We start from the raw sequence: 25933 nt of genomic DNA, 5'->3' as shown, positions 1-25933 counted from the left end.
CACCAGTTAGATAAGGACGGCACTGATCTTCTCCCTAATCATTCTTTCAAGAGGAAGAGCGGGTTTAAAGGCTAGTTTGCGGAGAAAAGTGAAGGTTTTGATATGGCGAAGAAGGTGATTTTTGAACCATTGAAATTTAGAGAGATTCGATAGATTTCGGTTTTATGATGATACACTTTTTCTAGGATAGATGATACTCTATTTTTGTTGAAGAGTTTCTTTAGAGGGTGCTGATTTTCAGCGAAGACTTTGCTTCTCATCTGCAATCCTCCTGGGTCACAATCTTCATTTTCTTGGGGATATATGCTTTTATTTGAAGACTTTTCTCTTCTTTATTTTTGAGACTTTGCTCAACTATTTTTTATTTATTTATTTATTTATTTATTTTTATATATTCCATCTTCATAACTTTGTCTATTTTTTCTTGTACCCAGATAGAAAGGTATTTAACCAGAAATAGGTCTTTTATGACCTATCAAAAACAGTCTGGAATTTCAGAATTTTTCGACAAGTGTTTGAAGTAAACTTGGTCGATCTATCTCTTTGAATTTCTAAATTTTGGAAATGAGAAAGAAAAGAGGGTGAAAAGGGTAACGTATTTGATATTGAATTTGGGGGTGAGTATTTTCTAATTCATCAACTCTTTGGTGTGAGTTGGTCGGTTTAAATGTGTGGAGTGGAAACGGAAACGGATGGTTTTTGTCTTCTCTATTCAGAATGATTTCAGAAGGAGTATCGCACCTACACCACGTATGGCGCTTACTAACCATTGGCCTCGAAATGTATGTCAAGGTCAAGTTCTAACTCTAAATACTAACATCGGCACTCTCAACGGAAAATATAGTGAAGCATTAAAAATGAATGCTTATTGGGCCATTTTTGGGGTGCCTCACAACAATTATATTGGGTCGATAATGTCTAGTCATGCAATGCTCTTTTAGAGAATTGGTTCATCCTTAAGAAGATTTATGTCCTCATTTGTCTTATTTTTAGAACAAACACGCTTGATTTTCGAAAGTACTTTTTCAGAAAGTATCATTTAGTCAAAATTATTGAAAAATTTACGTTGAGGATAAAGAATCTAAATAGTAGGTATACTCGAAAAGCTTAGTAATATTTTAAGTTAAGAATATTTTTCGAGCATCCCATAGCTAATTACGGTGTACTACACCGCTATCCCTTACTTAGAGGAACATTGCCCCTAATGTTCATTCTTAGATTTTAGGGACTAAAATCCCACACTTAGAGTTTGAACATGTCGGAAAATATATCTAAGCTCAATATTGGGTTGGAATCCCACACTTAGTGATAAGCCTAGGATAGGGTATAGTTTAAGGATATAACGAAGCAAACTAAATAAACGAAGATAAAGAAACGAATTACTCCCCTTAGGTGCGGTTGTGAGCTGAGGATCTGAAGGTAAACTGAGTCGGAACCATCTTCGGCTGGATTCGAATCGGTCTTCTTGAAGTGTACTCGAGCTCATTAGGGCGTTCTCATCTCCATACAACATTCACCAATAACTTGCAAGGAAATAATCAACGAGCTTCCTTGTCGTTTCATCATTATTCAAAGAGTCTCCACCACAGGCATCAATAACTGTCTATTACTTGTAGAGATAGAAAACATTAATCCTAGACAGGTGATTAAGCTTTAGGCCATAGACTTACTGATTTGCATTTTGATGAAAAAGTTATTTGAAAACTTGAGGGTTTCAAAATTAGGTTTTTGAAAATTTAACAAATCAGTGTATGACTAAAAAGCTTAATCCCACACTTAAAGTGTTGACTGCCTTTAATTTTAAGACTTTGAAATAATGTAAATATTGCAATTAAGTTCATGACAAGTAAGAAACTTTGAAAATCTCATTTTAAGTTTCACTTTCTCATTTATTCAATTAACCTAATTATCCTAATCTAACTACTACTAAAACAATAGAAAGATAAACACACGGGTTGTCTCCCGAGAAGCGCTTGTTTTTGTTCGAGTCACGAGCCTGACTCTAGCCTTATTTCTCAAGAAATCTAGGCGGCTCCCTTGCATCCATTAGTAGACACAAGAGGTAATATTGGAACATACCGATGAGATTGAAGCGGACATAGAATAAGGTATGTCCAATGAGAGGAGAAGGTGGTTTGAAGTGAATGCTTTGTTTAACTTGAGGTGTAACAAAGCTATCAGTTTCTTCTACCTCCTTGATTTGTGCGGGTTGGTCAAAGGGGTCCTCATCACTCCATTATGTGTATGTCATTATGTATTTGAGTGATGGTTTATAGGGTAGCCCTAACGCAAAACCCGTCTTTCTTTTTTGTGACTTCAGGTTGGTGGTGATGTTGTACTCTAAGGATGGAGGTGGGACGATGTCCATTGACGTCTCCAATACGGTAGCAACATTAACAACTACTTTGGTGCTAGAATCCTTCATCTCTTTCTTCTTCTCCGGGCTCTCCATTTCAATTTCTTCATCCACCTCCTCGTCACTCTGGTCAGGAGTTTCAAGAATAATCGGTTCAGAGAGTTCTTCTAGAACGAAATCCTTTCCAGTCATTAAAAGATCAAAGTAAGGTGAGAGTGAAGATTGGGTTGGTGTGGAGTGGTTATTCTTCTTATCTTCTACTTCTATCTTCTTCTCTTCATTCTCGGAATAAGAGGTGACTTTTGTAGTGAAGATGGTATTTACTTCGCCGTTCCCATCAGAAGGACATACAGACTCTTCGATCGTGAAAGTGACCTCTTCTCCACGGGCTCTCAAGGTAATAGTTCGTGAATAAATGTCAACGATCACTTTGGCTGTATTCATGAAAGGCCTTCCTAAGATGATAGGGGTTTTCATGTCTTCTTTATAGTCCATAACCACGAAGTCAGTCGGAAAGAGGAATTTGTCAATCTTAACCATGATATTTTCAGCTATTCCCTTAGGATATCTAGTGGATTGGTCAACTAGCTGGATGCTCATTTTGGTAGGGTTAAGGTTTCCAATTTCGAGTCTCTGGAACAGTGAGTAGGGCATGAGATTGATGCTGGCACCAAGGTCAGCGAGAGAATGGATAGTACCAGAATGGTAGATAGAACAAGGAAGGGTAAATCGTCTGGTGTCTCCTAGTTTTTCAGGAAGAGTATTTAAAAGAATGGCTGAACAATCCGCGTTCAGTTGAACATTGGGTACTTCGGGTACCTTATCCTTGGTTGATAGGAGTTTCCTAAAATACTTCATACTATGAGGATTTTTAGACACAGTGTCCAAAAATTTACCGTCAAGCTTGAAAGATTTCATCTTGTTATGTCTTTGCTTGAGACGGCTAGGGAATGGAATGGGTGCTTTCCCATTGGGTTTAGGTGATGACTCAATGACTACTACTGAATGGGTATTAGCTAGTTTCTTCTCCTTGGAAGAAACTGAAGGTTGGCTATGTGCCACCTTTGAGTCATTTTTAGGGTAACCTAGAGAATCGAGACGTTGATTTAGCTAGCTTATTTGATTTTCAAGACTACTCAGGTGATTAGTCATGACTAAGTCAGCTGCGTCTTGTCTTGCTGTGATCATGGAGATGATTCGCAGTAGGACATCGTCTGGACTTATCTCTGGTGGGGTAGTAGGTGGGTTGTGAGGATGAGCTAGGATCTTATCGGTGTAGACAACAGAGTCCTCACATTCAGCCTCGTATACTTTGGTCGAATGTGGTTCAGTACAATTCTGGCATATTTGAACTTGAGACAATTGTTGTGGGAGTTTCTTTAGCTCTCCAACTTCTTTGGTGAGGTTTTCTATTTGTTCCGAGAGATATTTTATGGTTTTGATAGGATCGGAGGCGGAAAGCGTTGTTGCTGATGAAATGTGCTCTTCCGTGTTCCAATCGTGATGGTGCATAGTCATCTCCTCGATCAATCTGCAGGCCTCATCAGCAGTGAAGTTCATGAAGTTACCTTGAGAAACAGCATCAAGAGTAGACTTATTGTTCTGATTCAGACCTTTGTAGAAGGTCAAAATCTGATCAGAGCTCTCAAGACGGTGATTCGGGCATCTTCGAAGCAAGTGTTTGAATCTTTCCCATGCAGTGTAGAGTGATTCATCGTATGCTTGTTGAAAGTTTACGATATCATTCCTAAGTCTGATTTGTTTTGATGGGGGGAAGTACTTGATTAAGAAAGTTGTTGCCATTTCCTCCCATGAGGTGATAGAGTTGGGTTCTAACCCCTCGAACCAGGTTTTTGCATGAAGAGTTAAGGAATAGGGGAACAGATACAGACGAACTACATCTTGTTCAACCCCATTTTGCTTATATGAGTTGGATAAGGAGAGGAATCTATCTAAGTGAGAGTTGGGATCATCAATTGGTAAGCCGTGGAACTGGCAATGGTTGTGAATGAGTTGAATGATGCTATGCTTAAGCACAAAAGACGCTCCGTTAACCTCTGGATAGAGTATTGGTCCTCCTCGTCCTTCTAACGAGGGTTTGGTGATGTCGGTGAGAGTGATGCGTGCGTCCATCGTCGAACTATCGGCATGTAAGTGTGGATCTCGTCGGATGGGTACAATGCATGATATCGGATAGAATAAAGGATGTGTCGGAAGAATTTTTAGCGGTCTAAGTAGGTTAAACCATCCTAAAGGTTCACTAATAAGGAAGTCCATTTTAAACTTTTCAATTAATATAAATTATGCTAATATTATCTAACCTAACTACGGTAAACTAGTAACTTCTGACAAAGCTAGTCTCAGTCAAAAGGTTCTCTTAAAAACTAACTAACCTAAACAGGCTCCAAATCGTACAACCACTCCCCGGCAGCGGCGCCAAAAACTTAACTACCCCGTGATATGCCCGAATCGGACGGTTTATTTATGCGGCGTCGTTAGGTCGCAAAACGTCAGTTCAGGATACCAACGGGAGAAGTTGATTGTTTAATTTATATGTGCTGGGCCTAAATCTATTATTCCTTCCTATGGGTTAGCAAGGGCAAATATGACCTAGGGTCGTTCCATGAGCGGTCGAATTTGAAGCGGAGCTTATCTAGATAATTTAGTGATTAAGATGGGTTTATACACAATTTAGTATCCAAGACTAGTGGCCAGGTACACCTTGTGTGGAGAGGCAGGATCCTTTTGGTCCCAATAAATTGGCGACTGTTTGGAAAATCCAATAACCAAGTCCAACAGGTTTATTCTAGACACCACTTTATCCGGAATATCAAATTATGTAAAGGCAATAGTTGGGTTGATTTGATTTATAATTGTAATTAAAATATTAAAGCAATATCATTAAAATAAGCTAGCTAGCATGCAACAACTAAGGACAAAGAAGACGTGGTTCACCATGATTTAAGATAACGTAGTGTCGGGATGATTATGAGACACTCCTTGGATAGATATACCTTGGTGTGAACACTAGATTCCCTACAAAGCGGTTTCCCGGTTAGCATGTCACGAGGAACTAGGCTTTGAAGATTTTGATCAGATGGACTATGCTCAACTCCCGACGCTTTATCTGGTTTAAGGATATAAGCGGCCCATCTTGGATGTAGTGCATACCTTGAGCACACGAATGAAGTAGCATAGCCCTATGTAGATGATATCCAACCTTTCTTAACACCTTAGTGTATCACCCAAGTGAGTGGTTATGATTGTGTTTCAAATCCCTTTCTGTCAATGGTTTGGTAAAATCTAAGGGTTTGTAGACAAATTAGAACATCTGATAGTTCTCAGTCATCCTTAAGATTTATAAGCTTAGTTTGTATTGTAGTACGTTAAACTCCTATTTATGACTTAAACCAGCCCTTACTTAAATCTACCCAATAAATCCCTTAGTTATCCACCATGTACTAGACTTATAGTGGTTCCATAGCTTCTAACCTTGACCATGCTCAAGTGGTCCTATAGTACATCAACACTGTACTCTACTGTTGCAACAGTATTTCCTCGAGTCTTATACTCTTGACCAATATCTTGATCTGGTCCTATGGTAATTCCCCATGTACTTTATAGTATTTCTGATGGGTTCATACCTTGACCAATGTATAAACACAGATAACTAATTACCTTTATAATGTCGACTTTATAAAAGGTTTTAATCACGTTTATTGGTGGAAGGACGATAATAACGAGGTTTAATATCATAGACAGAAAGCGAGTACGAGACGATAATCATCCCTAACTAACATTAATAAATCATGGCAAACAATCAAGCAATTACTCACACATCATGGCAACAAGCATTTCTAACATCAGTAAATCATAAACATCGAAAAAGAATATTATAATAAACTGATAAAAGAAAGGATAGATAGTACCGGATAATGTCGGCAGAATAACACTTGTATTACTTCATAATATCCATAGCGTTACAATGCTTGAAAGCTTCTACTACTAACTACATACTAATCTCCTATTGATCACTAGAGAGCGACAATAGAGAGATAATTACATTTCCTAATCTCTGTACTTTTCTCTCTCTAGAAACTAGAGAGAGAAAGTAGAGAGATAACTAATCTCCTATAGATCACTAGAGAGTGACTACAGAGAGATATTTTAGAGAGAGAAGTGAAGAATTGTTGTGTTTTTTGGTGTGAAATGAAGCCCTCCTTTTATAAGCAAAGCTGATGGCATTTTCGTAAATAAATGGCAGAAAAACGGCTGGCAGGCCGTTTGGCAGGCCGTATTTGGCAAGCCGTTTGCTTGGCAAGCCGTTTGGTAGGCCATTTTTGGCAGGTCGTTTCCATACTGGCAGGGCGGATGGCAGGTGGTATGGCAGGGCGGATTTTGTGCTGGTCAGCCTTGATTCCCTGGATCGTAACTTGATTTCTCGTTTTCGCTCTAGAATCTTCGTTTTAGCTCCGTTTTTGACGATTCTTGAGCCCACGCGTTCGTAATTGAATATTATACAACATGAGGTTAAGTAATTAAACTTTTCCAAAAATTATAAAATAAGTTATTTAAACGCGAGTTAATCGTCTTAGCCGGTTTTGCTCGTTTTCCCTCGTTTCTAATCCGTTTTTAGTGATTCTTGAAACATAGCCTTTGTAATGACTAAATCTACCAAATTAACCAACAAAGTGATTATTTTGGAGATAAATTTTGGAACTTTATGGTTTTAGAGCTCAATATCGGGGGTACAAACGTGACTTTTTGGCCGATATCAACACTCCCACGTGAATTCTGGTCCTCTGCGGGTGTTCCATCAAACTTTAACTACCGAAATTCTGCTTTGCTTTAACTGCTTGACCTCGCGACCCATAATCTCAATAGGTTCTTCAACAAAATGAAGCTTAGGGTCAACTTCTATTTCCTCCAAAGGAATTACTAAACTTTCGTGTGATAAGCATTTCTTCAAGTTAGAAACATGGAAAGTGTCATGAATTTTGCTAAGTTCTTGCGATAGTTTCAGTCTGTATGCTACCGGTCCAATTCTCTCGATAATCTCAAACGGTCCAATATATCTCAGACTTAGCTTGTCTCGTTTACCAAAATGCACTACACCCTTCAAGGGTGATACCTTGAGCATAATTTGTCTCCAAATTAAAATTCCAAATCTCGCCTTCTAACGTCGGCGTAACTCTTTTGATGACTTCGCGCCGTTTTCAATCTCTCCTGTATCTGCACGATATTCTCAGTCATTTCGTGTATGATCTCGGGACCAGTCAACTGACTATCTCCTAACTCAGTCCAACATACGGGTGATCTGCACTTCCTACCATACAGTGCTTCAAAAGGCGCTGCCTTTATGCTTGCGTGATAACTGTTACTATATGAGAATTCTACTAGCGGTAAATGTTTATCCCATCTATTTACGAAATCGATAACACATGCCCTCAATATATCTTCTAGTGTTTGGATGGTTCTCTCGCTTTGGCCATCAGTTTGTGGGTGATATGCTGTACTCATGTCTAAACGAGTTCCCATGGAATCTTGCAATGCTTGCCAGAATCTAGATGTAAATCTGTTGTCTCTGTCGGAAATAATGGATATCGGCACTCCATGTCGAGAAACCACTTACTTTATATAGATCTGTGCCAACTTCTACATCTTATCTGTTTCCTTAATCGGTAGAAAATGAGCTGACTTTGTGAGACGATCAATGATAACCTAAATCGTATAATAAACTCCCACAGTCTTGGGTAGCTTAGTGATGAAATCCATAGTAATACATTCCCATTTCCATTGGGGAATCTCTGGCTGTGTCAGCAGTCCTGACGGTTTCTGATGCTCATCCTTGACCTTAGTGCAAGTCAAGCACTTACTAACATAGGTAGCAATATCAGCTTTCATGTTAGGCCACCAGTACCATGCCTTAAGATCTTGATACATCTTGTCGGATCCGGGATGAATAAAATATCTCGTCTTGTGTGCCTCGTCTAATACTAGTTCCCTTAATCCGCCAAACTTAGGTACCCAAATTCTATCTATGAAGTATCGGGTTCCATCTACTCGAATAACAAACTTCTTATCGATTCCTCAAAGTGACTCAGTAGTAATGTTCCTTTCTTTCAATGCCTCAAGTTGTGCATCACGAATATGAGAAGTAAGGTTCGTTCGGACAGTCATGTTCAATGCTCTAACTCGAAGAGGTTTAACCTTTTCCTTCCGGCTCAAGGCATCTGCTACCACATTAGCCTTGCCAGGATGATAGAAAATCTCGCATTCGTAGTCATTCAATAGCTCTATCCAATGCCTTTGCCTCATATTGAGCTGTTTCTGGTCGAAAATATGTTGTAAACTCTTATGATCGGTGAAAACAGTAAACTTGGTACCATACAAATAGTGTCTCCACATCTTCAGTGCAAAGACCACAGCACCAAGTTCCAAATCGTGCGTATTGTAATTCTGTTCATGTACCTTCAACTGTCGTGATCCATAGGCAATCACTTTCTTACATTGCATTAACACGCAACCAAAACTCTGTCGTGAAGCATCACAATAAATCACGAAGTCTTCATTTTCTTCGGGCAAAGAAAAAATTGGAGCAGTAGTCAACTTCTATTATAGCAACTAAAATGCAGACTCATGTAGCTCAATCCATTCGTACTTCTTCCCCTTGTGAGTCAATGATGTTAACGGTCAGGCAATAGTAGAAAATCCCTCAATGAATCTTCTATAATAACCGACGAGACCTAAGAATTATAGTATCTGCGTTGGCGACTTAGGAACCTCCCATTTCTTAACCATCTCTATCTTCGCATGATCAACTTGATAACCATTGACACCTACGATACAACCCAAAAATTGCACTTCTTGCAACCAGAAGTCACACTTCAAAAATTTCGCGTATAACCGTTCCTTCCTGAGCATCACAAGTAGCAAACAGAGATGTTGCTCATGTTCTTCCACATTCTTAAAATATACCAGAATATCATCAATAAACATAATAACAAACCTGTCTAGATATGGCTTACACACACGGTTCATGAGATCCATGAACACAGCCGGTGCGTTCGTCAATCCAAACGGCATTACGGTAAATTCATGATGTCCATAGCGTGTTCTAAACGCTATCTTCGGTATATCTGTCTCCTTAACTCTCATCTGATGGTAACCTGATTTCAGATAAATCTTAGAGTAACATCCTGATCTTTGCAACTGATCAAACAGATCATCGATCCTCGGCAACGGATATCTATTCTTGATAGTCAACTTATTCAGTTCCCTGTAATTGATACAGAGTCTCATAGGTCCATCCTTCTTCTTTACAAAAAGAACAGGAGCTCTACATGGTGAAGAACTCGGTCGAATAAATCCTTTGTATAAAAGCTCTTGTAATTGATTGGACAACTCTTACAGTTCTGAAGGTGCAAGTCTATGCGGTGCGCGCGCTACAGGTGATGCTCCAGGTATTAAGTCTATCTGAAATTCTACATCTCTATGCGGAGGTAATCCGGGTAACTCATCTAAAAAAACATCGGGGAATTCTCTAACAATCAGCACATCTTCGAGTTTCTTGCCTTCAGACAATTAATGAAGTGTAACGGTGTATTGCTTCGTTCTTCATACACCATCAAAGGCTGATCTTCGGTAACAGGTATGCGAATCGCTTTCTGATGATAAACGATGTTGGCTCTATTCTCAGCTAACCATTCCATTACAACCATAAGGTTAAAACTTCCTAGCTTAATCGGTACCACATCTATTCTAAAAGACGTTCCAGCCAAAATCAAAGTACAATCACGATAGACCTTATCAGATCTCATTAGATTACCATTCCCTAGTTCTATAGAGTATAAGTTTTCTAATGATGATACATGATTCTTAAGATTGTGGCAAAAATCTCTAGACACAAAGCTTCTATCAGCTTCAGAATCGAAAAGTACATAAACATGGTGATTGTCAAGTAGAAACGTACCAGTGACTAGCTTGGGATCATCACGAGCTTCACTGGAGTTAATGTTGAAAGCCCTTCCTCTAGCAGGTTCAACACTCTTACTTGCAGTCGGACAATCCTTTCTAAAGTGACAAGCTTTCCCGCATCCATAGCACATATTTGAACCAGTTTTACACTATGCGGCCAAGTGTCCATTCTTCTTACACTTATCACACTTCTTTATGCAATCTCCCGGATGGTGCTTATTGCATTTAGTACACAACGGAAATCTTCCCTTATAGCCAGAGTTAGCACTCCGGGTAGTAGCGTTGCCCTTGGCAGTATCTTGTTTCTTATAGGGCTACTGGTTGTAGTTCTTCCCAGAGTTGTTGTTGTTGTTATTATTCCATTTCCTCTTGTTGTCATAAGCCTTAGTCTCAGTAGATGCAGGAGCCTTTCCTCGCTATTCAACTTGATCCATTAACTCATTAGCCATCTCAATGGCCTCTTGAACAGTCCTTGGCTTCGAAGTAGTCACACCGCTCTGAATGTTCTAAGTTAATCCTGTCACATACAAAGTGATCTTGCGACGTTCAGGAGTAACCATGTTCAGACACATAAGAGCAAGCTCGAAGAATCTCCTATTATAACTGGCTAAATCAGTACCCACCAGTTTCAAGTTCTGAAGTTCCCGCTCCATTTTAACAGTCTCATTATAAGGACAATACTCTTATATCATCCTTTGCTTCAAATCCTTCCATGAAGTCTCAAAAGTCTGATCAATACCTACATACTTTTCATAAGTATTCCACTAAGTTAAAGCCCCATCTGATAGCTTACAGGACGCAAACTTCGTCCTATCAGCATCTCTACAACCGCTGATACGGAAAACAGACTCAAACTTCTCGAACCAACGAGTCAGGCCAACTGGGCCTTCAGTACCAGTGAATGTGTGCGGCTCGTAGCTCGTGAAAGCTTTATACGTGTACCCTCCTTGATTGGTGTTGATGTTGACATTGATGGGTTGTTAATCTTCGGTGTCGGTAGTGCTAGTGGTATCCTGGTTGGTCTGATTTCGTTGGTTGCTATTGGTTCCATTCAGAAGTTTAGCTACAGCTTCGGTTAGACCTTCGGCTATCCAACAACGAACATCAGCTTGGGTAACACTCTTGGGCGGCATTATCTTTCTGGTCAAGATAACACATTGGGTAAGCTTCAATGAAATCAGTATGTAATAATATACTAGCAACGGGCAGTGATGCATAGTAAGTAATATTAAATCATAAAGATTCTAGTAGTACTAGTAATAAGTAGTAGTGGTACATAGTGCTTAGTAGTAACAGTAGTAATGACAGTGTACACTAATAACATTAACACTAAGTAGCAACATCAGTAGTTACAATATACAATTCGCAGCAGTAATTAATAACTTATCATGTATCACAGTACAGTAGTAAACCAAGCACTTAAGTAGAAAAATTTCTCATTCATAATTCATGCATATCCAAAGAAAGTAAAGTATCCCTGATGTCATAAGTAAAAACCATAAAAGCAAAACCACATCTAGCAATGTATGTGCGAATATTAAGTAATAAGCAATAATATAAAATAGTATCTAGTAAAGTGGAACGAGTTCAAATAGGCAGCTCTATTTCGGTTTTTGAAGTTCCTTCAACAGATACTCGACCATCTTTTCCAGGTTCTCAACTCTCGATCTAAGGTCATCGGTATTGTTGTCATTAGCAGCAATAGTGGAGGTGTTAGGTTCAGAAGTAGATGCATCATAGGGATGAAAACGATGACACATCTTAAGGGATTGGTTGTCATAATTAAAGCTCTTCCAAAATGGGTTATTAGCTCGAGCATGCAGGTCTTTTCGGTATCCTACGGTGGCCTCTCGGTCCGTAGGGGTTAACAAAGCCGGGATTAAAAAAAGGTGATTGGGAGCCAGTAGGTGAATCGGGTAAATTGGGTTCAGATTCGAATTTGGGTTCCGGGTCCTCCTCGAGAGTCTCCCCAGGTTCCTCTTCCGATTCCTCCTTCGGCTCTTCTTCTGGTTCAGATTCTTGATCCTCATCGGGTTCAGACTCCGTCTCAGGTTCGGACTCATCCATGAACTCAAGTATAGTGTTTCCTTGTGATTGCACGGTCTCTTCGGATTCCATGTCAGAGTCGATAAGAATGATAGGATTAGAGGAAGTCATCCAGCACTCAAGAAAAACAAAAGGTTAGTACACTAGCAATTATATCATTAAGATATAGTAATCAAATAAAGTAACAAGTAGTGTAACTATAGTTTATGTAACTTAACTAGTCTATGGTTACGGTCTAGACTCAAAAGGTGTCCTAACGTCCAAAACTTTAATGCTGCCTAAGCCTAGGTAACCGTTTAGATCTGATACCAAATGTAATACCCCGTCAGAATCCACTAACGACGTATTAACTCCGGTCCCACAGTTTAACGGTCACGCCCTCTATATGAGACGTTTCCGAAAAGTATTCGCATTAAATTTCAAAGTAAAGTCATTTATTAAAGAAATAATTCTGAAAAGCAATTGATATAAATGACCACGTAAGTAACTCAAAACATTATTCAAAACAAACAGTTTTCAATGCAAATATATATGTTCTTGAAATAAATCATAACAAAGCATGTTGGATGACATTTCAGAACTAGAAGCAAACAAGCATGACAACTCTAGCAACGCGGAAGCAATACCTCTATGGACCTAAAATAAACACATACAAAATGTCAACAAAAAACATTGAGTGAATCTACAAGTTTAATAAAGCATTTCATAAGTTAGGCCACGAGATTTCTAAAATAAAACATCGTAAAATTATACATAAGCATGAGCACTTGCTTATAAAACTTTAACCCTGGAGATAGCTAAAGCGCTACGCGTATTTCTTTTACCCTTTCTAAGCATACACCGATCAAGTGTACAAGTTACAACAGTATAAGCACCTCGTACGTTGAGGCGAGGTTTGTCAAACCTAATGGTACCGTCCCTATAAGTCGAGCTTACGTAAAGTAATTAATATAATCAAGCTAAGGGATTTTTCTGAACTCATATGTATATCGTTTAGTTACTCGTGCCTAATATGTAAAACATTTGTAAAAAGCATGTTATCTCATCCCTGTAAAAAGTAGTAGGGACTGTAGACTCGCCTTAGCAAAGCACTGAAAATCGCATAGTAAAAATCGTACGGTAGTCGAACAATCACGACCAAACAACGCAACCTAGTCATATTGGTCAACTTATATAAATACATAGGTCACACTATATCAACCTATAGTGTACGCATAGTCTTAGTGCTCAGACTGACTCTATATGCAAGTAAAAACCAACAAGTCAAAGCAAGTCAACCAAAGTCAAACCAAAAGTCAACTCGGTCAAAGTGGTCAATTAAAGTCAAACATTTCAGTAGGTCATGAAAACATGGTCAACATGTCAAACCTAAGTCAAATAACATGTTATAGCTCATAGTTCAACAATTTGCACATTCGCAGTTTATCGCATGTCCTTCAAATACGCGCATCATAGAAAACATCGGGTACAACTCTTAGCACATAACTCATGAAAACTTTGAAAACTCTAGATCACAACTAGACTCAAAATCTATTCCAAAAAGTCCAGCCAGCACCTCATACAATGTCTACAAGTTGGGTTTCAGAAAGGGTCTAGTTACGGTTTACCAAATCAGTTTCTGCACGCGCGTCAGTTTTAGAACATTTTTCATAAAATATTGAAAATAGATTTTGACGAACAGATAATTGGAGATTACTTCAAACACTTCATAGTTTTAGTGATAAAATAATCAAAGACATTCATTAAGCCAATTTGTACAGATTAGCCAAACATTACAGACCATTCAGTTTTAGACTTCAATCAGACATATTGTTTGGTCAAGCTTATAAATCATGGCAATTCACATTTTCAGAGGTTAGCATACAAATGAAATACACCAAGGAACATATATAATATCATATTCCAGAAGATCAAAGTCTCAATCAACTTATAATTCATGTTAGGTCATTTCTCGTGACTTTGAAAACAGATTCAGCTCACTAGAAAAACACGAATCTTCGTTTTGACACACCGAGAGCATTACAAAAGCTTTTGACGCAAATCTTAAGTCCAACATGCATGATTTTTCACAAGGAATACAATGGTACATATTTCAATAGCTAAATCACAAAGCATATAAATCAGAAAATTAGGATTACATGCATAACCTAGTCAAAACTTCGATTACACATAACGTGTGCATACGATAACGAAATCAAGCGAAATTAAAGTCCAAACTTATTAATTTCTCGTCACCTATTCATCTAGATAACATACAAGATCAGTATATAAACCAATTTGATAAGATCCATGGCATACAAATTCGTGATACATGCAAACGATAACAATCGAGCAAATTAACGACAAACGACAACTCTAATCGCATTTAATTGAGTACTAGACTTGATTACACTATGAAATTGATAAAAAAAAAAACTGATCTAGAAAAATTAGGGTTTTCAATTATACCTTAAAAACACGAATTTCTAGTACGTACGCGTAGAGAACGACAAGAGGAACAACGTTCGTGCAAGGGGTTTCTTCTAATTTCAACTTTTGATGATGGTTGTGGGGTGGTGTTGGGCGACGGCTTCAAGAGGGAGGGGGGAGAGCAAAATCGACTAGAAGGGAGAAAATAATGAGGGTTTATAATTTAATCCTCTATTTATATTTAGGTTTAGGGCCTCTAATAAGATCACTAGCAACCACTTAGCCCAAAACAAGTCCAATGGGGAAAAAGGGAAGGGGGGGGGGGGGGGGTTGGTTTTGGCCATGGGGCCCTATGGGGGTGTTCCTGGGCCTGTTTTGTCTAATAGCTCGTACGCTCGTGGTTCGTTTCGAGTGCCGTTAACCGTGCCGGGTCTCCGGAACGTTTACTAGTCGTTGAAACGAAATCACCGGGTTTAATTTACTAAATAAATAATAAATTAAATAAGCTTTTCTTAAAGTCAATAATTATTAAAAATAGTTATTTTCTCGTTTTTTTAAGTTCCGTAAACTGAAAAGCTTGCTAGGCGATTAACTTAATCGTGTCGTTTTCTAGTTATTTCGTTATCCGAAACAAGTTCATAAATTAATATAACATATTAATTCAAGTAATTCACTAGGATCAAGTATGCATTTAAATCCATTAAACACATATAGTCTAAGTAATCACCGTTAAATAATTAACGGACACGTAACGATAGTAACGGAAAAAATCGGGTTGTTACATTGTTGCCCGTTAGGGTGTTAAAAGTAAAATAAAGATTTTATAAATTTAAAAGTTGAAAGGCAAATTAAGCACTACTGCACACACTTTTGACACATCACTTCCAAACTTCAAAACCTCTGTTCGGTCACAGCAGGTTTAATCCCAACATCTTTCTCAACAATCGGTTCAACGAGCGGTTCCGAGACCACTAAAGCATCTTCTAAATTACCGACTTGATGTTCATAGAAAGGGTGCCCCGCCATAACGATCCTATTGGATATGGCTAAAAGGTCGGAAAGAAAAACATTATTTAACTAATTAACATCCACAATTGACGAATTCACGTCATTATCCCATAAAGATGTGTTCGAGAACTTTCCGTCTTTTAAGTCAACTACAACGATGTCATGAACGTGTTTAACACGCGCGATCTTGATGACTGCAAAACAAGGCCCAACGTTACCCAAAGAAAATGTGGAATTAGCCAACGAAACAACTTCTCCAAAGAGATAAGCCACCTTTGAAGTATTGCAGTCGAAAACGCGCGTTACCTAAATACCAACTATCTCAATCCAGGTAAATCTATAGAAATCATGAGCAAGGTCCTTTAATGGAGAAACCATTACAAACTCATCACATTCTCTTTCCAAAATAGATTTCATATCAACAATATCTGCACAAACCAAAATACACCCAAAACGACCTAGTTTTACAACCCGACTAACAACAACCTTGTGCTTGACTAAAAATGCTTGAAGCTTCAATTCAGAAAAAGGTAACAGATCTACCACCAACATGCTAAGTTCCAGGTAATCAAAAACAAAAGCGTTTTTATTATTAAATGATTGCTTTAGTCTTACTTAAATCAACAACTCCTCAATCAATCGTGAAAATAAACCATAATATATCTATTTTTAACAATAATACGGGATCACCCACGGGGACTTAACCACCCACGCGTTCATCTTTCGTAGTTGCATAACCCGCCCCCAACTGCTGCCTAGAAGGGAACCTGGCCCAATCCGAGAGTATGGGCAGTAAAACAACCCTCGCCTACTGCCCGCGCAACGAGATATGTAGAAGGCACCCTTAGGTGGAATTCAAGGGTAAAGGGGAAACCTTATGTGCAATGCTACACCCCACGGGAGTCGAACTCCCGACCTCTCGCTAAAGGAGGTAGACCACTACAATATGAGCTACAACACAAGGTTCCATAATATATCTAATTTCCAAACTCTCTTTGCGACAAACTTAATTTACCTACTATCTATTACTACATGGATCGAGATTGTTGCATGTAATGTGTGCTAGTAGTCAGTCAGTTAGTTTTGTTTATAAGTTTAAAGGTCAATCTACGTACATCAACTGTCTATTGTTTTAGATGTAAAAGCACTATTTTGTCCTTCTGATTGAATGGGATTTGGCTTTAGTGCCAAGCCACGGGCAGGATATGTGATGTTTAATATTTTAGGAGGTTTGAAATTTATTTTGAAAATGTTGTTTATTTTTGGTGCTTTTGATGAATCTGAATGTTAATTTTTTTAGCTCTTTCTGGTTCTTTGACCTTCCGATGCACTTTTCTAGGACATTGGCTATTTGCATATCAATTTGACCACTAAACCACATGGATGAGAGATATAAAACCACGATCTATGCTATAACAACTTTAGATAGTCGTTATTTGACATCTATTAAAAGCTCTTATAGTACAGATCAAAGTTTTATATTTCTTATTCCCATGGTCTAAGGGTTAGATTGATATGTAACTAACTGATGAACTAGAGATGTGTATCGAAAGTAAAGTCAAATATCCAGAACGCGCTAAAAAATTAAATAATCAAATTCATCAAAAGCACAAACAATAAACCATCTTTTCAAAATAAAATCCAAAACTCTCAAAATATCACACAAGTGTAGTCAAAGCCATTTTCTGAGAACAAAATCCTAAACTCTCAAAAATATCACACCCCAATGTAGTCAAAGCCATATCCTTCATGTGGCTTGTCACTAAAGCCAAATCTTATCCAATCAGAGGGGCAAAAGAACGCTAGTAAATTACAAAACAAACGATAGTCAAAGTTTGGCATTTATCTACTTCCATTTTTCTCATACCATTGTTGTCTTTAGAGCATTTTGCCCGTTAGTTGCTCACCTAGGCCCACAAAAATCCGAAAAAATAATAATTCAACATTTAAAAAAAAACATAAATAAATTTGATACAATTTAGTAAACCTTCAACCCCAATTTGTAACAAAGATTTCTTTATACAATCATGGGTGCTATAGTAATATAAAATCTTGCCATTGTAGGTTCATAAGCTTCATTGAGTGCAAAATTCATGAGAGGTGTCCCAACATAATGTCGTCGGATTTGTAGGTACAATATCAAATTATTGATAAACACATCTTCTAATACAAGTAGAATAGAAACAATAAGATTTAAGATGTAATGAATTTTTCATAAAACTAAAATCTGACCCAAACCCATTTTGACCTGATGCCTAAATAAAAAAATTGCAATTGCGCAGCTTCAGACCAACCACCCCAAGATGGATCCCATACAAATCAATAGTCAACGACAAACTAACTGACTAACTGCACCATATAGTGCAACATATAGTCCCAAACTCATCAACTCATCAGTGTTATGGATTTTAAAATGAATTTGAAAATGGCACGTGAGAGGCACAAGGAACCAGCTGAGTAGAAGGTCACGTGAGTTGCACATGTTGGCGGCAAAAGGAAATTTGACTTTTTCAAATGAAGGGTTGACTTTTGAAGTTCATCTACGATTCTTGTTAGTTAGTTGCAGTTAGTTACAATTAGTTTAGAGCTTTATAAGCTCGTGTAATGGCGTTCATAGGAAGCTAGTCAATATCTGTTGTAAATCAGTTTTCTCTCTCAAATTCTGTAAATTCCTAAATTGATCAATAAAGTCAATTTTAGCAATTAGATTCCATAATATATTCGGATTATTCGGATTATCTGTTGAATTGTAGATTGCTTTTCGAATCATTCAAGATTCCTAATTGAATCATACCATTTGGTATCAGAGCGGTCTCCTGGCAAGTTCGATCGAAGCTAGTATTCAATCTGTAACCATGGTGGCAGCAACATGAAGTTCTGCAATGGATGAAGGCCCGAAAGAAGGCATAACTGAAATAGTGAATTCGTCAATGGCCGAATTCAGGAATACGCTTACTGAACTAACAGCTCAATTAAAGAGTGTGTTGGTGCAACAAAATTACCTGACAAATGAAATGCAACAATTGAAGACTAGATGTAGTGACCCGAACTTTTTCATGTTTATATATATTAATTGAGATTGATATTTACATGATTAAATGTTTCCAACATGTTAAGCAATCAAACTTGTTAAGACTTGATTAATTGAAATATGTTTCATATAGACAATTGACCACCCAAGTTGACCGGCGATTCACGAACGTTAAAACTTGTAAAAATGACATGACGATATATATATGGGTATACATATGGTTAACATGAGATTATGATAAGTAAGTATCTCCATAAGTATATTAACAATGAGTTATATACATATAAACAAGACTACTAACTTAAGGATTTCGAAACGATACATATATGTAACGATTATCGTTGTAACGACATTTAAATGTATATATATATCATATTAAGATATATTAATATATCATAATATCATTATAATATAATAATTTAACATCTCATTAGATATAATAAACAATGGGTTAACAACATTAATTGAGATCATTAACTTAAAGGTTTCAAAACAACACTTACATGTAACGACTAACGATGACTTAACGACTCAGTTAAAATGTATATACATGTAGTGTATTTAGATGTATTAAAATACTTTTGGAAGACTTCAAGACATATATCAAAACACTCATACTTAACGAAAATGGTTACAGTTACTTTCCCATTCTTTTCTTTCATCAAGAATTCTAGTCGTATTCTTACCCGTATTATACACAGCTTCAAAACGTACTTACTATGGGTATATACCAATAGGAACTAGCATGGGATTCCACTCTTGATTATGTCATGTATGACTAATCAATTTTAACTTCTACCATGAGCTAGTCAATTAACTAGAACTCCTTTTAACCCCACTCACCACTCACCAATTACCACTCATCATTCACTCCATTTCACTTCCAATTCTCTTTCTAATTCTCTCTCAACACACACACACACTATTATGAATGTATTTTTTCAGTATTTAATCATCATCTTCATCAAAAATCACTTCAAGAATCAAGCTATAATCATCATAGGAAGAACACTTCAAGAGCACTTCAAAAATCCCTTCAAGTTTACTAATTTACTTCCAAGCTTTCTAATCCATTCCAAGTAATCATCTAAGATCAAGAAATCTTTGTTATATACAGTAGGTTATCTTTCTTATTCAAGGTAATATTCATATTCAAACTATGATTCAATTTCTATAACTATAAACTATCTTAATTCGAGTAAAAATCTTACTTGAACTTGTTTTTGTGTCATGATCCTACTTCAAGAACTTTCAAGCCATCCAAGATCCTTTGAAGCTAGATCATTTCTTGTCACTTCCAGTAGGTTTACCTACTAAACTTGAGGTAGTAATGATGTTCATAACATCATTCGATTCATATATATAAAACTATCTTATTCGAAGGTTTAAACTCGTAATCACTAGAACATAGTTTAGTTAATTCTAAACTTGTTCGCAAACAAAAGTTAATCCTTCTAACTTGACTTTTAAAATTAACTAAACACATGTTCTATATCTATATGATATGCTAACTTAATGATTTAAAACCTGGAAACACGAAAAACACCGTAAAACCGGATTTACGCCGTCGTAGTAACACCGCGGGCTGTTTTGGGTTAGTTAATTAAAAACTATGATAAACTTTGATTTAAAAGTTGTTATTCTGAGAAAATGATTTTTATTATGAACATGAAACTATATCCAAAAATTATGGTTAAACTCAAAGTGGAAGTATGTTTTCTAAAATGGTCATCTAGACGTCGTTCTTTCGACTGAAATGACTACCTTTACAAAAACGACTTGTAACTTATTTTTCCGACTATAAACTTATACTTTTTCTGTTTAGATTCATAAAATAGAGTTCAATATGAAACCATAGCAATTTGATTCACTCAAAACAGATTTAAAATGAAGAAGTTATGGGTAAAACAAGATTGGATAATTTTTCTCATTTTAGCTACGTGAAAATTGGTAACAAATCTATTCTAACCATAACTTAATCAACTTGTATTTTATATTATGTAATCTTGAGATACCATAGACACGTATACAATGTTTCGACCTATCATGTCGACACATCTATATATATTTCGGAACAACCATAGACACTCTATATGTGAATGTTGGAGTTAGCTATACAGGGTTGAGGTTGATTCCAAAATATATATAGTTTGAGTTGTGATCAATACTGAGATACGTATACACTGGGTCGTGGATTGATTCAAGATAATATTTATCGATTTATTTCTGTACATCTAACTGTGGACAACTAGTTGTAGGTTACTAACGAGGACAGCTGACTTAATAAACTTAAAACATCAAAATATATTAAAAGTGTTGTAAATATATTTTGAACATACTTTAATATACATGTATATATTGTTATAGGTTCGTGAATCAACAGTGGCCAAGTCTTACTTCTCGACGAAGTAAAAATCTGTGAAAGTGAGTTATAGTCCCACTTTTAAAATCTAATATATTTTGGATGAGAATACATGCAGGTTTTATAAATGATTTACAAAATAGACACAAGTACGTGAAACTACATTCTATGGTTGAATTATCGAAATCGAATATGCCCCTTTTTATTAAGTCTGGTAATCTAAGAATTAGGGAACAGATACCCTAATTGACGCGAATCCTAAAGATAGATCTATTGGGCCTAACAAACCCCATCCAAAGTATCGGATGCTTTATTACTTCAAAATTTATATCATATCCGAAGGGTGTCCCGGAATGATGGGGATATTCTTATATATGCATCTTGTTAATGTCGGTTACCAGGTGTTCACCATATGAATGATTTTTATCTCTATGTATGGGATGTATATTGAAATATGAAATTTTGTGGTCTATTGTTACAATTTGATATATATATAGGTTAAACCTATAACTCACCATCATTTTTGTTGACGTTTAAAGCATGTTTATTCTCAGGTGAATACTAAGAGCTTCTGCTGTTGCATACTAAAATAAGGACAAGATTTGGAGTCCATGTTTGTATGATACTGTGTAAAAACTGCATTCAAGAAACTGATTTCGATGTAACATATTTGTATTGTAAACCATTATGTAATGGTCGTGTGTAAACAGGATATTTTAGATTATCATTATTTGATAATCTACGTAAAGCTTTTTAAACCTTTATTTATGATATAAAGGTTATGGTTTGTTTTAAAAATGAATGCAGTCTTTGAAAAACATCTCATATAGAGGTCAAAACCTCGCAACGAAATCAATTAATATGGAACGTTTTTAATCAATAAGAACGGGACATTTAAGTTGGTATCCGAGCGTTGGTCTTAGAGAACCAGAATTTTGCATTAGTGTGTCTTATCGAGTTTGTTAGGATGCATTAGTGAGTCTGGACTTCGACCGTGTTTACTTGAAAAATGATTGCTTAACAAATTTTGTTGGAAACTATATATTTTTAACATGTGAATATTATGTGATATATTAATCTCTTAACGCGTTTGATATTATATGATAAATGTCTACCTCTAGAACAAGTCCCATTAACTCACCTAATAATAATGAAGAGTCAAATGTAAATTGGAATGATTCGTGGACTGATTCACAAGTTCCCGAAGAGGAACCGGAAGAAGAGTCGGAACCAGAAGAAGAATCGGAACCGGAAGAAGAATCGGAACCGGATGAAGAAATAGAACCGGTGGGGGAAATAATAAAACGGTTGAGTAAAAGAAAATCCTCAATCAACCAACCAAGGTTAATTATGGTCAATGGTGTTTCCGCTAAGGAAGCAAAATATTGGGAGGATTACCAATTCTCCGATGAATCGGATTCTGACGAGAATTCCGATGATGTTATAGAAATTACCCCAACTGAATTTAAAAAGGCAAAAGAAAATAATAAGGGAAAGGGCATAAAAATAGAGAAATCTAATTCCAACCCCGATGAACTTTATATGTATCGTCAACCCCCGAAGTCCTTAAGTTGTAACAATGACCCGGGAACCTCTAAACCACCAGGTTTTTCTAAACCAATGTGGAAAATGACGGATCGTATTAGGGGAACATCATATATTCCTAGAAACTTGGCAAAACGAACCAAAACCGAAGAAGAAGAAACAAGCGAGTCAGAATAAGATAGTTGTATTCGTGTGGTGTAATATATGTAATATAGTGTGCTTATGCTTTATGATATATGTAAAAATTGCTTGTATTAATAAGTATTTTTTTTATGAATCTAACTCTTGTCTATTTTACAGTATAAAAACACAAAATGGATAGACAACCCAATATTTTAAGAGACCTACCCGGAGACATGATTGATGAAATCTTGTCTAGAGTCGGTCAGAATTCTTCGGCACAACTATTTAAGGCGAGATCAGTTTGTAAGACATTCAAAGAACGTTCCAAGAATGCCTTGGTTTATAAAAGGCTTTCGTTCGAAAGATGGGGGATATCACATTGGGAAATCCATAAGTTACGATGTGTTTACTTTGACGCATATATTGCGGGGAACCCAAATGCTATTTTACGCAATGGGTTAAGAAATTATTTTGACTCAATATATCCGAATATTGGACTTCGTGATTTAGAAAAAGCGGCTAACATGCAACATAAAGAAGCATGTTATGCTTACGGATTAGTAATGTTCGCTTCTCACCAAAGTGAGAACAACAACATCGGCCTACAACTATTAAACAAAACGTTTCCACAAGTGACGGAGTCGGTAATTGGGGTAAGAAATGAGGTTTTTAGATTGTTACGGGACTATTGGACATTACGTAACCCTCGTCCCTTTGACGACGTTACAACATGCTGTCTTATCAACGGCCATAACGGTTATGTTCCATAAGACCAAGGATGGGAAGTAGTCCTAGTAAAACCAGAATGCATGACTTGTTTCTGGACGTATGAATTACGTGTCTTTATTGCCTTTGCTGAACGACTTGTGTACTAGCTAGAATTATCTTCACAATTATCTTGTATCAAAGTTATTGTGTGCTATATTTCATGCTTTATGTAAAATAAGCGGTATTGTAAGTTTGTAAAATATTGTATAAAAGTTTGAACGCGAAATATTATTATAATCAGTTTTTCATACAGAATTGTAGTAGTTGAATTGTATATTAGCTACTAAGTATGAACTTAACGGGTAGGTACTACCCGAATTTAAACTTATAAAACGCTAATATGAAGAAAAAGCTTTTATAAATGAGTTCATATTATGCTACGAAATACTATTAACTACTCTTAATATTCTGTATGATTAACTTGTTCCATTTGACTATTTTGAAGGAAATGGCACCGACTACTCGACAAACCATGAATATGAATGAAGAGGAATTCCGTACTTTTCTATCTTCAAACATAGCCGCAGTACAGGCTACGCTACATACCAACAATAACCTTGGATCTAGCAGTACAGGAAATCGTGTAGGATGCACCTACAAAGAATTCACTGCCTGCAAACCTTTGGAATTTGATGGAACCGAAGGACCGATCGGATTGAAACGGTGGACCGAGAAGGTCGAATCGGTGTTTTCCATAAGTAAGTGTACTGAAGAGGACAAAGTAAAGTACGCTATGCATACCTTCACAGGTTCTGCGTTAACATGGTGGAATACCTATCTAGAGCAAGTGGGACAAGACGATGCGTACGCACTACCGTGGTCAGCATTCAAGCACTTGATGAACGAGAAGTACCGTCCAAGAACCGAGGTCAATAAGCTCAAGACAGAACTTAGAGGGTTACGAACCCAAGGATTTGATATTACCACGTACGAAAGACGATTCACAAAATTGTGCCTATTGTGTCCGGGAGCATTCGAAGATGAGGAAGAGAAGATCGACGCGTTTGTGAAAGGATTACCGGAAAGAATCCAAGAAGATATAAGTTCACACGAGCCCGCCTCCATACAACAGGCATGTAGAATGGCTCACAAACTAGTGAACCAGATTGAAGAAAGAATTAAAGAACAGACTGCTGAAGAGGCCAATGTGAAGCAAGTCAAAAGAAAGTGGGAGGAAAACGGTGATAAGAATCACCAATACAACAACAACAGCAATTACAACAATAATCGCAACAATTATCCCAACAATCGCAACATCAATCGCAACTACAATAAACGGCCCAACAACAACAACAACAACAACAACAACAACAACAACAACAACAACAACAACAACAGCAACTACAACAATCATCCCAACAACAATAATAACCGCAACAACAACAACAATCAGAAGCAGCTATGCCAAAGGTGTGAAAAGTATCACTCGGGGTTCTGCACCAAATTTTGCAACAAGTGTAAAAGAAATGGTCATAGCGCGACGAAGTGTGAGGTCTACGGACCAGGGGTTAATAGAACGAAAGGAACAAATGGTGTCGGAACGAGTAATGGCGGAGCAAGTAGTGTCGGAGCAAGTTATGCCAATGTAGTTTGTTATAAATGTGGAAAATCGGGCCACATTATTAGAAATTGCCCGAACCAGGAGAACACGAATGGACAAGGCCGCGGAAGAGTTTTCAATATTAATGCGGCAGAGGCACAAGAAGACCCGGAGCTTGTTACGGGTACGTTTCTTATTGACAATAAATCTGCTTACGTTTTATTTGATTCGGGTGCGGATAGAAGCTATATGAGTAGAGATTTTTGTGCTAAATTAAGTTGTCCATTGACGCCTTTGGATAGTAAATTTTTACTCGAATTAGCAAATGGTAAATTAATTTCAGCAGATAATATATGTCGGAATCGAGAAATTAAACTGGTTAGCGAAACATTTAAGATTGATTTGATACCAGTAGAGTTAGGGAGTTTTGATGTGATAATCAGTATGGACTGGTTGAAAGAAGTGAAAGCAGAGATCGTTTGTTACAAAAATGCAATTCGCATTATACGAGAAAAAGGAAAACCCTTAATGGTGTACGGAGAAAAGGGCAACACGAAGCTACATCTTATTAGTAATTTGAAGGCACAAAAACTAATAAGAAAAGGTTGCTATGTTGTTCTAGCACACGTCGAGAAAGTACAAACTGAAGAAAAGAGCATCAATGATGTTCCCATTGCAAAAGAATTTCCCGATGTATTTCCGAAAGAATTACCGGGATTACCCCCACATCGATCCGTTGAATTTCAAATAGATCTTGTACCAGGAGCT

At 37.1% G+C, this 25933-nt stretch overlaps 1 non-coding gene across 1 annotated transcript; it reads left to right on the top strand.

Annotated features, from left to right (window-relative positions):
* The first annotated feature begins 4004 nt into the window (after positions 1-4004).
* Positions 4005-4111, top strand: LOC139865128 (small nucleolar RNA R71). Its single transcript, XR_011764653.1, has one exon. It is a non-coding gene; the product is annotated as a small nucleolar RNA R71 (small nucleolar RNA).
* Positions 4112-25933: the final 21822 nt, after the last annotated feature.

Source organism: Rutidosis leptorrhynchoides, chromosome 8 (assembly GCF_046630445.1).
Source record: "Rutidosis leptorrhynchoides isolate AG116_Rl617_1_P2 chromosome 8, CSIRO_AGI_Rlap_v1, whole genome shotgun sequence".
Taxonomy (NCBI): Eukaryota; Viridiplantae; Streptophyta; class Magnoliopsida; order Asterales; family Asteraceae; genus Rutidosis; species Rutidosis leptorrhynchoides.
The sequence above is the reverse complement of the archived record's forward strand: the minus strand, read 5'-3'. Positions and strand labels throughout refer to the sequence as shown.